Here is an 18,733-nt window from a genome sequence, read left to right on the forward strand (position 1 = left end):
CGGTCACTGTCTTGTCACACGACGCACAGAGAGTGGTGACGCGGTGCGCGGTGTGCACATCAAGTTGTAAGGACACCCGCGGCCACGAGGGTGGTTGCAGTAAGAAAAATAAGAACGCAGTCTAACATTAACTAACATATCAAAATGTGAATACTTTAAAAGAAATTGAAAAGAAAAAAAAATATTTTGAGACAAACGAAATTGCGTCTTTGGTGTAAACTCACTGTTTAACGTCTTAAAATTGCGTCACTGTGTTTTCATACGACTTGTGGAGTGTGGTGACGAGCGTAACGTAAAGTGCATACAGCTCAGACATAAGAATTACCAAAAAAAGTGAGAGAAAGAAGAGCACGACAACATCAAGTTAAGCAGTGATGTCGTCTGGTAGTGTTGCCTGGTGGTGCAATGAGTCGTCCAATGCGGGATCTCGTTCTGGTGGTTCGATGGATGCTTGTTGTCGTTCTAGTGGTCGCTTGATGTCGTTTGGTGTTTGATGTCGTTCTGTTGGTCGCATGTTGTCGTTTGATGTCGTTCTGTTGGTCGCATGTTGTCGTTTGGTGTTTGATGTCGTTCTGTTGGTCGCATGTTGTCGTTTGGTGTTTGATGTCGTTCTGTTGGTCGCATGTTGTCGTTTGGTGTTTGATGTCGTTCTGTTGGTCGCATGTTGTCGTTTGGTGTTTGAAGTCGTTCGTTGGTCGCATGTTGTCGTTTGGTGTTTGATGTCGTTCTGTTGATCGCTTGTTGTCGTTTGATAGTTGATGTCGTTCTGTTGGTCGCATGTCGTCGTTTGATGTCGTTCTGTTGGTCGCATGTCGTCGTTTGATGTCGTTTTGTTGGTCGCATGTTGTCGTTTGATGTTTGATGTCATTATGTTGGTCACATGTGGTCGTTTGGTGTCGTTCTATTGGTCGCATGTTGTCGTTTGAAGTTTGATGTGGTTCTGTTGGTCGCATGTTGTCGTTTGATGTTTGATGTCGTTCTGTTGGTCGCATGTTGTCGTTTGATGTTTGAGGTCATTATATTGGTCACATGTGGTCGTTTGGTGTCGTTCTATTGGTCGCATGTTGTCGTTTGAAGTTTGATGTGGTTCTGTTGGTCGCATGTCGTCGTTTGATGTCGTTCTGTTGGTCGCATGTCGTCGTTTGATGTCGTTTTGTTGGTCGCATGTTGTCGTTTGATGTTTGATGTCATTATGTTGGTCACATGTGGTCGTTTGGTGTCGTTCTATTGGTCGCATGTTGTCGTTTGAAGTTTGATGTGGTTCTGTTGGTCGCATGTTGTCGTTTGATGTTTGATGTCGTTCTGTTGGTCGCATGTTGTCGTTTGATGTTTGAGGTCATTATGTTGGTCACATGTGGTCGTTTGGTGTCGTTCTATTGGTCGCATGTTGTCGTTTGAAGTTTGATGTGGTTCTGTTGGTCGCATGTTGTCGTTTGATGTTTGATGTCGTTCTGTTGGTCGCATGTTGTCGTTTGATGTTTGAGGTCATTATGTTGGTCACATGTGGTCGTTTGGTGTCGTTCTATTGGTCGCATGTTGTCGTTTGATGTTTGAGGTCATTATGTTGGTCACATGTGGTCGTTTGGTGTCGTTCTATTGGTCGCATGTTGTCGTTTGAAGTTTGATGTGGTTCTGTTGGTCGCATGTTGTCGTTTGGTGTTTGATGTCGTTCTGTTGGTCGCATGTTGTCGTTTGATGTTTGATGTCGTTCTGTTGGTCGCATGTTGTCGTTTGGTGTTTGATGTCGTTCGTTGGTCGCATGTTGTCGTTGGGTGTTTGATGTCGTTCTGTTGGTCGCATGTTGTTGTTTGGTGTTTGATGTCGTTCTGTTGATCGCTTGTTGTCGTTTGATAGTTGATGTCGTTCTGTTGGTCGCATGTCGTCGTTTGATGTCGTTCTGTTGGTCGCATGTCGTCGTTTGATGTCGTTCTGTTGGTCGCATGTCGTCGTTTGATGTCGTTTTGTTGGTCGCATGTTGTCGTTTGATGTTTGATGTCATTATGTTGGTCACATGTGGTCGTTTGGTGTCGTTCTATTGGTCGCATGTTGTCGTTTGATGTTTAATGTGGTTCTGTTGGTCGCTTGTTGTCGTTTGGTGTTTGATGTCGTTCTGTTGGTCGCATGTTGTCGTTTGGGGTTTGATGTCGTTCTGTTGGTCGCATGTTGTCGTTTGATGTCGTTCTGTTGGTCGCATGTTGTCGTTTGATGTTTGATGTCGTTCGTTGGTCGCTTGTTGTCGTTTGATGTCGTTCTATTGGTCGCATGTTGTCGTTGGGTGTTTGATGTCGTTCTGTTGGTCGCATGTTGTCGTTTGGTGTTTGATGTCGTTCTGTTGGTCGCATGTTGTCGTTTGATGTTTGATGTCGTTCTGTTGGTCGCTTGTTGTCGTTTGGTGTTTGATGTCGTTCTGTTGGTCGCATGTTGTCGTTTGATGTCGTTCTGTTGGTCGCATGTTGTCGTTTGGTGTTTGATGTCGTTCTGTTGGTCGCATGTTGTCGTTTGATGTCGTTCTGTTGGTCGCATGTTGTCGTTTGGTGTTTGATGTCGTTCTGTTGGTCGCATGTTGTCGTTTGGTGTTTGATGTCGTTCTGTTGGTCGCATGTTGTCGTTTGGTGTTTGATGTCGTTCTGTTGGTCGCATGTTGTCGTTTGGTTTTTGATGTCGTTCTGTTGGTCGCATGTTGTCGTTTGGTGTTTGATGTCGTTCTGTTGGTCGCATGTTGTCGTTGGGTGTTTGATGTCGTTGTGTTGGTCGCATGTTGTCGTTTGGTGTTTGATGTCGTTCTGTTGGTCGCATGTTGTCGTTTGGTGTTTGATGTCGTTGTGTTGGTCGCATGTTGTCGTTTGGTGTTTGATGTCGTTCTGTTGGTCGCATGTTGTCGTTTGGTGTTTGATGTCGTTCGTTGGTCGCATGTTGTCGTTTCTTGTTTGATGTCGTTCTGGTCGTTCAGTGGTTTCTTGATGTCGTGTCGTTCAGGTCCTTCTGGTGGTCGTTTATGTCAATTGATGTTTGGTATCGTTCTGGTCGTCCAGTTGATATTTTTTTATATTATTGCTTTTGCAAATTATTGCTTTACCAGCAAGTTCATGGACTCATTTCATAATAATTGTCACGTGTTCGTTTGTTTTGATCGGTTTCGAGTGTTTCTTTGGTCGCTTGGTTCTTCATGTTCGCATGTTGTCGTTTGATGTCGTTCTGTTGGTCGCATGTTGTCGTTTGTTGTTTGATGTCGTTCGTTGGTCGCATGTTGTCGTTTGATGTCGTTCTGTTGGTCGCACGTTGTCGTTTGATGTCGTTCTGTTGGTCGCACGTTGTCGTTTGATGTCGTTCTGTTGGTCGCATGTTGTCGTTTGGTGTTTGATGTCGTTCTGTTGGTCGCATGTGGTCGTTTGGTGTTTGATGGATGGATTTGGACTGTAGCGATACACGCGTACAGTGATTTACGCGTGAGCGGGTATTGGGTTGGGTACAAATACAAATTTGTGACGCGTAAAAACGTCGTCGTTTGGTGTTTGATGTCGTTCTTGTTGGTCGCATGTTGTCGTTTGGTGTCGTTCTGTTGGTCGCATGTTGTCGTTTGGTGTTTGATGTCGTTCGTTGGTCGCATGTTGTCGTTTGGTGTTTGATGTCGTTCTGTTGGTCGCATGTTGTCGTTTGGTGTTTGATGTCGTTCTGTTGGTCGCATGTTGTCGTTTGGTGTTTGATGTCGTTCTGTTGGTCGCATGTGGTCGTTTGGTGTTTGATGTCGTTCTGTTGGTCGCATGTTGTCGTTTGGTGTTTGATGTCGTTCTGTTGGTCGCATGTTGTCGTTTGGTGTTTGATGTCGTTCTGTTGGTCGCATGTTGTCGTTTGGTGTTTGATGTCGTTCTGTTGGTCGCACGTTGTCGTTTGATGTCGTTCTGTTGGTCGCATGTCGTCTTTTGGTGTTTGATGTCGTTCTGTTCCTCGCATGTTGTCGTTTGATGTCCTTCTGTTGGTCGCATGTTGTCGTTTGGTGTTTGATGTCGTTCTGTTGGTCGCACGTTGTCGTTTGATGTCGTTCTGTTGGTTGCATGTTGTCCTTTGATGTCGTTCTGTTGGTCGCATGTGGTCTGTTGGTGTTTGATGTCGTTCTGTTGGTCGCATGTTGTCGTTTGGTGTTTGATGTCGTTCTGTTGGTCGCATGTTGTCGTTTGGTGTCGTTCTGTTGGTCGCATGTTGTCGTTTGATGTCGTTCTGTTGGTCGCATGTTGTCGTTTGGTGTTTGATGTCGTTCTGTTGGTCGCATGTTGTCGTTTGGTGTTTCATGTGTGTCAGTCGCGTATCTACATGTTCCCGATGATGCTGTCGCTGCGGCGGAATGGGTGATATAGACGTGAAAAAGCTCAAAGTGGTTAAACACCGAGTAAAGTTATAGGTAGCAGTTTTTTTAGTAGCAGTCTCACGAACGAGTAGCAGTCGACGCGAGAGACACCATGCCATCGATATGTTGCTGTATCTCGGTGCGCTGATGATGCTGTCGCTGTCACTGCTGCTGCTCAAACTGAAACGCGGAGTCTTAGGTAGCAGTCACGGATCTACATATCAACGCCAAAAACGGAAGCGCTGGTTGCACAGAACGGGCGGACTGTAGCGATACACGCGTACAGTGATACGTTTTACGCGTGAGCGGGTATTGGGTTGGGTACAAATACAAATTTGTGACGCGTAAAAACGTTGTCGTTTGGTGTTTGATGTCGTTCTGTTGGTCGCATGTTGTCGTTTGGTGTCGTTCTGTTGGTCGCATGTTGTCGTTTGGTGTTTGATGTCGTTCTGTTGGTCGCATGTTGTCGTTTGGTGTTTGATGTCGTTCTGTTGGTCGCATGTTGTCGTTTGATGTCGTTCTGTTGGTCGCATGTTGTCGTTTGGTGTTTGATGTCGTTCTGTTGGTCGCATGTTGTCGTTTCTTGTTTGATGTCGTTCTGGTGGTCGCATGTTGTCGTTTGGTGTTTGATGTCGTTCTGTTGGTCGCATGTTGTCGTTTGGTTTTTGATGTCGTTCTGTTGGTAGCATGTTGTCGTTTGGTATTTGATGTCGTTCTGTTGGTCGCATGTTGTCGTTTCTTGTTTGATGTCGTTCTGGTCGTCCAGTTGATATTTTTTTATATTATTCATCATCATCATCATCAGCCTATAGCAGTCCACTGCTGGACATAGGCCTCCCCAATTGTTCGCCACTTTGCTCTATCACTAGCGACTCGCATCCAGCTCCTGCCAGCCATCCCGCGCAGATCGTCACTCCACCTCGCCTGGGGGCGTCCTACACTACGTTTACCGAGACGCGGTCTCCACTCCAGGACTCGCTTACCCCAACGGTTGTCGGTCCTGCGGCTAATATGGCCGGCCCACTGCCACTTCAGCTTGCTGATCCGGTGGGCTATGTCGATCACCTTGGTTCTCTGCCGAATCACTTCGTTTCGAATGCGATTCCGGAGAGAGATACCGAGCATAGCCCTTTCCATAGCCCGCTGAGCGACTTTGAGTTTGTGGACCAGTCTAGCCGTAAGTGTCCACGTTTCGGCACCGTATGTCATTACGAGTAGGACGCACTGGTTAAAGACTTTCGTCTTTAGGCACTGTGGGATTGACGATGAGAAGACTCGACGGAGTTTTCCGAAAGCTGCCCAACCCAACTGAATCCTCCTATTCACCTCATCCTCAAAGTTGTTTGTACCTAACTGCAACGTTTGCCCGAGGTAGACATATTTCTGAACAACTTCGAGGACGGCTCCGTGAATCTCAATCGGTTCCGGTAGAACATGTTCATTGAACATGACCTTGGTTTTGTCCAAGTTCATCCGTAGGCCGATGCGTGCAGAGGAGTCAGCCAGGTCGTTCAGCATCCCTTGTAGGTCCTGCAGCGTTTCTGCCATTATGACGATGTCATCTGCGAATCGCAAGTGAGAGATGTGTTCGCCATTGATATTGATGCCACGTCCTTTCCAGTGCAGCGTCTTGAACATATCCTCCATTGCATTAGTGAACAGTTTCGGGGATATGACGTCCCCTTGTCTCACTCCTCGATGCAATGGTATGAGACGTGTTTGCTGATTCTGTACTTGGACGGACATAGTGGCGGCTTCGTAAAGACATCTCATCACTTGGATGTATCGCCAATCAACCTGGCATCGCTGCAAGGACTCCAGGACAGACCAGATCTCTATCGAGTCAAAGGCCTTCTCATAGTCCACAAATGCTAGGCACAGGGGCTGATTATACTCTTCGGTTTTCTGTATAATCTGCCGCACTGTGTGGATGTGGTCTATGGTGCCGTATCCGCTCCGAAATCCAGCCTGCTCCGGTGGTTGGAATTCGTCGAGTCTTCGCGCAAGACGGTTCGTGATCACTCTTGAGAACAGCTTATAGACGTGGCTTAGAAGCGAAATGAGTCGATAGTTCTTCAGAAGGCTTTTGTCCCCTTTCTTGAAGAACAAGACGATCACACTTCTGCTCCACGCCTCTGGAGTTCTCCCTTCAAATAGGACAGCGTTAAAAAGCTTTTGGAGCTCCCTCAGTACGGGTTTGCCTCCAGCTTTTAACAGCTCTGTGGTAACGCCGTCCTCTCCCAGGGGCTTTTCCATTTTTAAGCTGCCCAAGAGCAATCTCGACTTCGCCAATGCTGACTTCTGGCAGGTCTTCGGTGAAATGGCGCGTTAATGTAGCTCTAGAGTCCTCATTTTCGGGATCAGGACGAGATGCATGCGAAGCGTATAACCGGCTATAGAAGTCCTCTATTTCCGAAAGAACCGCCGGCTTAGAGGCAACAACTTCTCCAGTTGCTGTGGTCAGTTTCGTCAGGTGGCTTCTGCCGAGAGATTGTACGAACACCTTAGACCCCCGATTCTGCTCGATGGCTTTTTCAATAGAAGCGGTATTAAAGCACCGGAGGTCGTGCCGCACGCGTTTGTTGATCTCCCGGTTCAGTGCTCGTTTTCCTGACGAAGTGACGGGTGGGTTTTCACGTCGTTGCCTCATCAACCCCAGGGTCTCCTCGGAAAGTTTAGACTTCCTGCCCTTACGTCGCATGTTACAGAATCTCGTACCTTCGTCCCTGAGGACTCGAACTACATTTTCTAGGTTCTGGTTAACGTCCGTTGTGGTTTCCAAGGCAGCAAATCGGTTTTCCAGATTAAGCTGGAACGTTTCAGATCCAGTGATGGTTTGGAGCATAGTAGGTCGGAGCCTGGACTTCATCAAACGGACACGTTCGGCTTTAAAGTCGATATTCAGAGTGCCTCGGACAAGTCTGTGATCACTGCCGGTGTTAAACCTGTTGATCACGGAGACATCTCTGAATATGTATCGCCTGTCCGCTATGATGAAGTCGATCTCATTTTTTGTCATAGTGTCGGGGCTCCGCCAGGTCCACTTCCTTTGAGGCTGCTTTTTGAAAAACGAGTTCATCAAGAACAGCCCCTCCCTTTCGAGGAAGTTGACCAGCATCCGCCCCCTATGGTTTCTGGCTCCAAAACCATGGGATCCTACTACCGATTCACTGCAATTCTGTACTCCCACTTTAGCGTTAAAGTCTCCCATGACAACATTGTAGTGGGTCTTAGTAGTGAAGTGGAGGGCCCTCGATATGTCATCGAACATTTCCTCCACCTCATCATCTGAATGTGCCGAGGTCGGTGCGTACACTTGCACCACCTTAAGGCTGTACCTCTCGGTGAGCTTGATAATGAGGTACGCTACCCTGCTCGACACACTAGATATTTCCACAACGTTATCAGAGAGAGACTTATTGACCAGAAACCCGACGCCACCTTGGGATTGTTGGTCTCCCTCTCGGAAGTACATTAGGTGGCCGGACTCTAGGGTTACGGTGTCCTCCCCTCTCTTCGGACTTCGCTTAACCCCAGAACGTGCCACCTAATCTTCCCAAGCTCCACCTCCAGTTGCGCCAGATGCGAGTCAAGCCTTAGTGTGCGTCCGTTGTACGTCGCCAGGGTCAATTTGTTTTGGTGGCCTCCCATAACCCGGGGATTCTTCGCACCCCTGCCCCGCCGCTACCATGACCGCCACCGTGGCCAGGCCTAGCGGGGCCGCCGGGAACTAGGGGCCGCGGCCTTGTTCTTTTTAACATTGGGGGGAGTTGCCCGTAATCGCCACGCTGGGCAGGCGGGTTGGCGATCGCAGGGTGTAAACTTCTCGCACCAGTGATGCTGCTGCCCATCACTGGCCTGTAATTTAGTTTACGCCTTAGTAGTGATGGTTATCCCGCCATCAGTCGGTCGCCAGAGCCTCGTTTGCTAATCGGCAGGATGCACCACGGGCAGGTGAGGTTGGCATTTGGGCAAAATGGTGGTAGTTCACCCCTTACACCCCAAGTAGCAAGTTTATATTATTGCTTTTGCAAATTATTGCTTTACCAGCAAGTTCATGGATTCATTTCATAGTAATGTTCATGTTCCTTTTTTTGCGTTATTTCGCTTTCTTGTACTACTGGATTAGTTTAGCCTGTCTGTTTACTATAATTGTCACGTGTTCGTTTGTTTTGATCGGTTTCGAGTGTTTCTTTGGTCGCTTGGTTCTTCATGTTCCTTTTTTTTGCGTTATTTCGTTCTGCTTATTCATTAGTGCTTTTTTGTCTTTGTGAAGTTTAACGTTTTCTTAATATGTATTTTGGTTGGTTGTTTGCTGGTGATGACGACTTTTTCCAGTCCTTTTTATAGTTAGATTGTACGGTGATTGTGTTTATTGTACTGAGGGTACTACGGGATCTGTAACGTTTGTCTTTTAAAATATCTAATGACGTTTCATATTTTTTAAGCGAGTATTTCGAAAATTAATTATTTTTTTAAATAAATGAAATTAATACACGAACAAGAAATGCGTATTTATTTTCTTAAGTTAGATATCAACATTGAAGTTGTCGGGTTTATCCGAACAATGCTAACAAAATTACAATGAGTTTTTCTTTTTTAAGAAAACTTTGACCCACTGGTTTGACGCAACAATTTGCAGGACTGTGCGGGAATCAAACATTACACTGCGGTAGCTGGCGGCCCATCGCGCCAACAGTGCAGTGAGATTATGTGCGATATGTTCAAAAGTGAAAATAAAATAATAAAAGGAGATACAGTAAAGTCATGGCCTTATTTTTTTCCACGAAAATTAATACACGAACAAGAAAAGCAAAATATTTTTGTACGTGCAGTTTTTACGTTACTTCAATTGTCGGGGTCACCCAAATTTAATAAGATATATTTGTCATTACAAGCCACGGGATGGTATCGTAATATATTATTTTCGAATAAAAATTATATTTGAATGCTGTATTTGAGCCACGTTATCGTATGTCGCCTACGTGACCTGTCACACGAACGCGCGACCACGGCTCGGAAACGTTATTCAAAATAACGGCTTAATAAAACGTTCTCAAACGTTATTGTATGTGGGTAGTTCTTCAGAGACAAAATTTTCGATGTCTATGGGAATATTTTTGAAACCAACTAACAAAACGGCATGTAATATTTTTTTAGTATAGTTTAGCCATATCAGTTACTAGGACAAATAATATTTTTTAAATAATTGCAGTCTAGTTACAAAATATATTTTTTTAAAGCTTGTTCTTCTGATTCATATGGTGTCCGTTTGCCATTTTCCGGAACAAAGTAGTCGATTTCGCATTTTTTTCCCTTTGATACTTCAATATAAATTATAATTACATAGAAAGGAGATGAGTTGTCCTCTTCAAAAAAAAATATGCATTCGTTATAACTATGTTAGTATGATTATAAATAAATAAATAAGAAGTGTCCGGCGTATAATACTGATTAATATGGCGTAAGCTGCGAATGACCATACTTGGTCGGGTATGAATAATTCCTGTGCGGAGGGAAACCAGGCGTGCAACGGACAAGCTAGGAGGCGGACGTGCGGCTGGTTGGCTTAGATCCAGGTGTTACTAAGGTAAATATCTGATTCATCTGTGTTTGGTTTACATGGCATCCTGATTACAATGCCTATTTTATAAAAATTACTTTACAGTTTTAAAACTTCAATCTATGTTTCGTGTGAAGCTTTTTGGTTATACATTCGTGTAGAAAAATGACAAGAATGAAGTCTGTATATACGATGAGTTATGCATGATTGTAAGCAAAATCCTGATTCATCTGTGCCTGATTCGTATGGTCAAAACCGCATATGAATCATAAAATAAATTATTGATTCTTCTGTACATTTTTTTACTAGTCTTATTTTTAAATTAACTTAGCTATAAAGGTTATAGCTATAATTTAAAAAATTTTTTTTTGAGGAATGTAATTAATATGAGTCTGAAATTGCTAATCCGCCCTGAGCAAGCGTGATGATGAATGCTCGTGACTTCTCTGTGCGAAAGTACTCGAAAAAGGTAAGCTAAAAAGAAATTAAAAGAACGTGAAATTAAAATAAATACAGAGCTCATTTACATACAATTTTCGATTGTTCAACAGATTCATCTGTAACAATTTCTGATTCATCTGGGCAGAAAATATTCGAACGTCGATATCTCGAAAACTATTTTTTAAAAACGAGTCCCTCATTCGAATATACGTTATTTGGTATACCTATTTTCATATGAACACGTGTTACAGATCTTAAAGTGGAATTAAATTTTGGCCATATGAATCAGTCGAAGAATCGAATTTCGAAGAACTACCCATGTACGATCATATTCATCATACATTTATTCAGAACGAAAACGAAATAAGAACATTTTCAAATAACGACGCCGCGCTCGGCGAGCGTCGCCAAGTTCATGGACTCATTTCCCTTGATCGGAAGCCGCCGCATGTAATGTTGTGCCAAGTTTGCGGTCAGAGGATTGTTGTGTATGAGAATCGATGGCCGTATGATCACATCACATTAATCCGAGCAGACAACTCAAATTACTTAACAAACATAACAATGATACTAGTAATGTACTACACTAGCCTGCGCGAGTGTAGGTACATTATGAATTGTACGAAACTCGTGATTTTTGTAATCTCCTATGGAACCCGATAATGAAAAGGAAAGGAAGTTTATTTGTAATATGTATTTTATTACAAATTGAATATTATAGTGTATCATTGTTAACTGAGTGAACAAGAATAAATAAACAAAAATAATTATCGATGTTACCTATTATAGGCTATCGAAGTGTGTCTCACCGCCGCGATCGCATCAATTGGAGCGTTCGCACTTATGTCAGGCGACGCGTGCATCGAGTGCACGCGGCGAGTGACCGCGTACCGCGCGCTCGCACAGCACGAGTATTACGAATGCTGACTGATATAATAATTATTATGTCTGCGGCGAGCGCGTGTTACGTGTCTGTTTTGGATTCTCAAAACATTACATGAAACTTTTGAATAATCTGGCACTGTCCAGTTTAAAAAAGTTCAAAGCGAGAGAAACACGGAGTAAAGTAAGGTGGTGTGTAGCAGTCGCGTATCTACATGTTCCCGATGCTGATGTGCCGATGATGCTGTCGCTGCGGCGGAATGGGTGATACAGACGTGCGTGCACACATACACTTATTGTTACAAGTGTCAAAGTGAAGTGTGTTTTAGTGACACGTGAAAAAGCTCAAAGTGGTTAAACACCGAGTAAAGTTATAGGTAGCAGTTTTTTTTAGTAGCAGTCTCACGAACGAGTAGCAGTCGACGCGAGAGACACCATGCCATCGATATGTTGCTGTATCTCGGTGCGCTGATGATGCTGTCGCTGTCACTGCTGCTGCTCAAACTGAAACGCGGAGTCTTAGGTAGTAGCAGTCAAAAATAGAAAATAAGTTTGAAGTTAAACCAAAATCAGTTTCTCAAAATTCAGATTGTTGGGTTTATCCAATTTAAAAAGTTAAAACCGTAACAAAAATTAGTACCTATTTAAGTTTAAGTTACATTAAGATATTGCGTTTTATTGCTTTTGCTTGGCGTTAATAAACTACCGTTGTATTGTAGTGTCGTGTGTTACAGGTTGTCTTGTTTTAATATTGGACAATAGATCTGCGGTATCTTAATTTGTGCTTTTAAAGCTTGTCCAGCTCTTTTCTCTGTGATTATTTACAGGTATTATTTTAACGCTCGCGATGTTGTTTTGCTTACTTTTTATCGTATTTCGTTGGTTTCAACGCTTTCTTGTACTTCTGGATTTGTTTAGCCTGTCTGTTTATAATAATTGTCACGTGTTCGTTTGTTTTGATCGGTTTCGAGTGTTTCTTTGGTCGCTTGGTTCTTCATGTTCCTTTTTTTGCGTTATTTCGTTCTATCTCCAATGGAACCCTATAATGAATAGGAAAGGAAGTTTATTTGTAATATGTATTTTATTACAAATTGAATATGATAGTGTATCATTGTTAACTGAGTGAACAAGAATAAATAAACGAAAAAAAATTATCGGCGTTACCTATTATAGGCTATCGAAGTGTGTCTCACCGCCGCGATCGCATCAATTGGAGCGTTCGCACTTATGTCAGGCGACGCGTGCATCGAGTGCACGCGGCGAGTGACCGCGTACCGCGCGCTCGCACAGCACGAGTATTACGAATGCTGACTGATATAATAATTATTATGTCTGCGGCGAGCGCGTGTTACGTGTCTGTTTTGGATTCTCAAAACATTACATGAAACTTTTAAATAATCTGGCATTGTCCAGTTTAAAAAAGTTCAAAGCGAGAGATACAGACGTGCGTGCACACATACACTTATTGTTACAAGTGTCAAAGTGAAGTGTGTTTTAGTGACACGTGAAAAATCTCAAAGTGGTTAAACACCGAGTAAAGTTATAGGTAGCAGTTTTTTTAGTAGCAGTCTCACGAACGAGTAGCAGTCGACGCGAGAGACACCATGCCATCGATATGTTGCTGTATCTCGGTGCGCTGATGATGCTGTCGCTGTCACTGCTGCTGCTCAAACTGAAACGCGGAGTCTTAGGTAGCAGTCACGAATCTACATATCAGCGCCAAAAACGGAAGCGCTGGTTGCAGCGTCACCAGACGCTGCACAGAACGGGCGGACTGTAGCGATACACGCGTACAGTGATACGTTTTACGCGTGAGCGTATACAAAACAAAACAGTTGGGTTTATCCAAAGATAAAATTCTAAAATACAAATTGTTGGGTTTATCCAATTTAAAGAGTTAAAATCGATACAAAAATTTGTATTTAAGATATTTAATTTAGGTTTAGCGTAATTGGCTTTGCGAAATATTGCATGTCTCTGTTCTTTTGTATACGTGTCATTAAGTGTTAAACTGAAGGGTATTTTAGTGACACGTTCAAAGCGGTGAAACACCGGCTAAAGTCATAGGTAGCAGATTTTTTAAAGTAGCAGTCTCGCGAACCTACATGTCGACGCGGGAGACACCGGAGTGCCGCCGCGCCCTCGCTTCACCTCGCGTACGGATGCCATCGATATGTTGCTGTATCCTGGTGCGCTGATGTTGCTGTTGCTGTTGCTGTCGCTGCTGCTGCTGCGGACAGGCGATCCGCGGTTACACGGTGATGTTAAGTGAAGTGCGTTTAGTGACGTGGTGCCGTATAATTGTGTGTTGGGTTTATCCTGTTTGAAAATTTCAAACTGAAACGCGGAGTGAAGTACGGTATACGTAGTCTTAGGTAGCAGTCACGAATCTACATATCAACGCCCAAAAACGGAAGCGCTGGTTGCACAGGACGGACGGGCGGACTGTAGCGATACACGCGTACAGTGATTTACGCGTGAGCGGGTATTGGGTTGGGTACAAATACAAATTTGTGACGCGTAAAAAACAAAATAGTTGGGTTTATCCAAAGATAAAAAATAAGTTTGAACGCGTCAAAATTCAAATTATTGGGTTAATCCAATTTAAAAAGTTAAAATCGTAACAAAAATTAGTATTTAAGTTACGTTAAGATATTTCGTTTATATCGGTGCTATTGCGGCTTTGTAAAATATTGCGTTTTATTGCTTTTGCTTGGCGTTAATAAACTACCGTTGTTTTGTAGTGTCGTGTCTTACAGGTTGTCTTGTTTTAATATTCGACAATAGATCTGCGGTATCTTAATTTGTGCTTTTAAAGCTTGTCCAGCTCTTTTCTCTGTAATTATTTACAGGTATTATTTTAACGCTCGCGATGTTGTTTTGCTTACTTTTTATCGTATTTCGTTGGTTTCAACGCTTTCTTGTACTTCTGGATTTGTTTAGCCTGTCTGTTTATAATAATTGTCACGTGTTCGTTTGTTTTGATCGGTTTCGAGTGTTTCTTTGGTCGCTTGGTTCTTCATGTTCCTTTTTTTGCGTTATTTCGTTCTGCTTATTCATTAGTGCTTTTGTGTCTTTGTGAAGTTTAACGTTTTCTTAATATGTATTTTGGTTGGTTGTTTGCTGGTGATGACGACTTTTTCCGGTCCTTTTTATAGTTAGATTGTACGGTGATTGTGTTTATTGTATTGAGGGTACTACGGGATCTTTAACGTTTGAGAGTTTCTTTTAAAATATCTAAAGATATTTCATATTTTATAAGCGCGAGTATTCCGAAAATTTATTATATCTATACATATAATAAAATCGTAGAAAAGTGCTGTCTGTACATTGAAAATAAAAATAAAAAAAATAGCAGGGGTTATTGTTATGTCGATGTCGAACCCAAAAATGTAATTAACTTTTTTTTTGTCTGTTTGTCTGTTTGTCTGTTTGTCTGTTTGTCTGTTTGTCTGTTTGTCTGTTTGTCTGTTCGTCTGTGCGCGCTAATCTCAGAAACGGCTGATCCGAGTTGGATGCGGTTTTCACGAATATATTGTGGGATGCTTAAATTTACATTTAGTGTTTGTTTCATGTCAATCGGTTCATAAATAAAAAAGTTATGTCAAATTAAAGAATCACGTCGAACATTCTATGCTTATACCATTAATCTCCGCAACTATTTGACGGATTTGGTTGAAATTTGGTACAGATATAGTTTAGAACCTTAGAAAGGACATAGATATATTTTCATTTCAAAAATCAAAAAATAAAATAAAATAAAATAAAAATAAATAAAATAAAAATAAAATAAAAATAAAATAAAAATAAAAATAAAAATAAAAATAAAATAAAAATAAAAATAAAAATAAAATAAAATAAAAATAAAATAAAAATAAAATAAAAATAAAATAAAAATAAAATAAAAATAAAATAAAATAAAATAAAAATAAAAATAAAAATAAAAATAAAAATAAAAATAAAAATAAAAATAAAAATAAAAATAAAAATAAAAATAAAAATAAAAATAAAAATAAAAATAAAAATAAAAATAAAAATAAAAATAAAAATAAAAATAAAAATAAAAATAAAAATAAAATAAAAATAAAATAAAAATAAAAATAAAATAAAAATAAAATAAAAATAAAAATAAAATAAAAATAAAAAAAATTTAAAAAAAATAAAATAAAAAATAGATTTATTCCGGACATACAGCGCCATCTATTGTTCAATTTCGTACTTATAGTACGGAATTGAACAATGTCGGGCTGTTCCTATACTCCGTAGATAGATGGCGTTGATCGCGCAATGGTGTAATTACAATTGTTCAGTTCATGTTATTGTTTTAATTCATTGGAAATTTGTTTTTACAAAATAGTAAAAAGCAATGAAAAATATAACATAATACAACTTTTAGTACAAAGAAAACGCTCTAACGGAGTATAGACAATTCTATGTCGATCGTTACACGACTTCGGTTCATGTTATTGTTTTAATTCATCAAAAAAAGTTAACAAATAGTAAAAAGTTATGAAAAAAATTATATCAATATAATTAAACTTTTAGTACAAAGAAAATGCCCGAACGGAGTATAAATAAATAATCCAAGTTGTCTTTATCCTCGATAGATGGCGTTGGGATCGAAATAGATTGCGCTATGGTTTTGTTACAATTATTTGGTTGGGTATCGGCCGAGCGCTTCGGTACTATTGTAGAAAATGTGTATTATCAGTCGTATGATTATTTGTCTGTAGTGGTCCTGCTGTTTCGTATATTCTAAATTGGTTTCGTTGTATTTGTCAATTAATAAGTTTATTTGTTGGGTTTTCCTGGTTTTCTGGTTAAACTTTTTAACGTAGGTTTAGTTTGATATCGATTATTAGTAATTACTGTAGTTAGTTTTTTTAATAAAATTGTAAGTCTAATTTATAAATTAATTAGATTAGATTTAAGTCGTTTCTTTTAAATTATTTAGTTTAAGCTTGGTTATTATAGCATAAAGGATAGGTTCTAATATAATTTCTTTTTTAATTGTTATAAATTCGTAATTCGTAGCTTTCTTTAGTTTTAAGTTAGTTTTCATCTTAAGTTCGGAAAGATTATAATATTTCTTTAGTTAAAGTCCGTTTTTAAACTATTTTTTCAATGCCCTAAGTGAGTATACATCTATTAAATTCAAACGCAGAGCTCATTATGTTGATTTTTGAAGAGTTCCCTGGAATATCTTCCACATCTCATTTTTGAAAAGATCCCGCGAGATCGGGAACTCATCATCATCATCATCATCATCAGCCTATAGCTATGGGAACTATGTGGTTAAAACCAAAAATTTGCCGGAAGTCACTATTCCACGCGAACGAAGTCGCGGGCAAAAGCTAGTTTTAAAATAAATGAAATTAATACACGAACGAGAAATGCGTATTTAGTTTCCTAAGTGATCACAAGTTAGATATCAACATTGAAGTTGTCGGGTTTATCCGAACAATGCTAACAAAATTACAATGAGTTTTTCTTTTTTAAGAAAACTTTGACCCACTGGTTTGACGCAACAATTTGCAGGACTGTGCGGGAATCAAACATTACACTGCGGTAGCTGGCGGCCCATCGCGCCAACAGTGCAGTGACATTATGTGCGATATGTTCAAAAGTGAAAATAAAATAATAAAAGGAGATACAGTAAAGTCATGGCCTTATTTTTTTCCACGAAAATTAATACACGAACAAGAAAAGCAAAATATTTTTGTACGGATGTACGGGCAGTCGGATGTGAGGGAGGGTTGGGCATGTCCAATGCTTTCTTCTTTATATTGCATACAGGAGGTCTTTTGAAAATTATAATTACCTGCTTTAATTACACTATTTGAACTATTTTTAATTACAGTAAATGCCGTTTAAATTCAAAAAGAAAGGTTTGCGACCAGAAATTCCCAAAGATTTGATATTACGAGCCATAGAAGAGCTATCAAAAGGATCAAAAATAATAACGACGGCTGATAAACATAAATATAAGCCTTTATGGGTTATAACTAATTTAAGATAAGTGTGTGATATATTTTTTGTTGTTATTACGTTTATTTTTGGAGTCTATTATAAACGTTAAGTGTTTTACAGGCCATGCCCAAGCCTCCCACAGGGTGTGCCCATATCTCCCTACCATAGGAAGCCTTGGGCACTTTTGACTAAATTTTTTAATTACCTCCTAATTAGGAGACTGATTATTATTATAAGAAAGTTCTTTATAAGATATCTAGCCAAAAGTATGGAACAATAGGAAGTGGCAATAAACGTTGATTATCTACAAAATCTGACTTTTTATGCATTAAATTGTGAAAAAGTGCCCATCACTCCACTACCTCCCTTACTATGTTTAACAAAAAACATAAAAAAAACATCCTTTTGTGCCACGAGTTTAAATTATTTTATTGTTTTTATTTTTTAAGATGTTGTCCCACACTAGGGTTTTCTCCTGTGTTGTAGGTACGTTTACAAAGTAATACAATTTGACAGGCACATGACAATGATGATGACCATAGAGCACTTCTCTGTGTAAATTAATAGGCTCAATCCTCATTAATATAATATTTATAAAAAAAATACTGAATTTAAAAAGCGAATTAATTTTAAGAATTGACTTCAAAAAACAATTGTAAACTGATAAAAGACATTTTATAAGACAAGGGCGGGTGCTGGTGTAGGCCCTGTCGCTACGCACCGATCACATCAATTTGCGCGGTCGCTATGTTGTCACACGGCGCTCGGAGTGTGGCGACGAAGCGGCGCGGCGGCGAGCGTGCACGTCAAGCGTACGCAAATTACTCGCAGCATTGATGTTTGGGAAGATGAGGTAAAAAGTATACTAGTGCGCTATTGTCTTAAGAATAAAGATAAAATAATTAAAAACAAAAAAAATATTTACCACCGGTATCAGCTCAGCGATCACATCAATTCTTGCGGTCACTGTCTTGTCACACGACGCACAGAGAGTGGTGACGCGGTGCGCGGTGTGTGCACATCAAGTTGTAAGGACACCCGCGGCCACGATGGTTGCAATAAGAAACATAAGAACGCAGTCTAACTATAATTAACATATCAAAGAGAAAATACTTTGAAAGGGATTGAAAAGAAAAAAATAATTTTGAGACAAACGAAATTGCGTCTTTGGTGTAGACTCACCGTTCAACGTCATCAAATCGCGTCACTGTGTTTTCATACGACTTGTGGAGTGTAACGTAAAGTGCATACATCTCAGACATAAGAATTAACAAACAAAAAGCTAGAGAAAGAAGAGCACGGCAACATCTAGTTAAGCAACGATGTCGTCTGGTACAGTGTTGCCTGGTGGTGCAATGAGGTTTCCAATGTGGGATGTCGTTCTGGGGGTTCGATGGATGCTTGATGTCGTTCTGTTGGTCGCATGTTGTCGTTTGGTGTTTGATGTCGTTCTGTTGGTCGCATGTTGTAGTTTGGGGTTTGATGTCGTTCTGTTGGTCGCATGTTGTCGTTTGATGTCGTTCTGTTGGTCGCAT

The 18,733-nt window shown here is 40.7% G+C and overlaps 1 long non-coding RNA gene across 1 annotated transcript in view; it reads left to right on the top strand.

The window, feature by feature from the left end:
• Nucleotides 1-18,733, top strand: part of LOC126912086 (uncharacterized) — a 64,973-nt gene that overhangs the window by 35,516 nt on the left and 10,724 nt on the right. The window lies entirely within an intron of this gene.

This window comes from Spodoptera frugiperda, chromosome 22 (genome assembly GCF_023101765.2).
Source record: "Spodoptera frugiperda isolate SF20-4 chromosome 22, AGI-APGP_CSIRO_Sfru_2.0, whole genome shotgun sequence".
NCBI lineage: Eukaryota > Metazoa > Arthropoda > Insecta > Lepidoptera > Noctuidae > Spodoptera > Spodoptera frugiperda.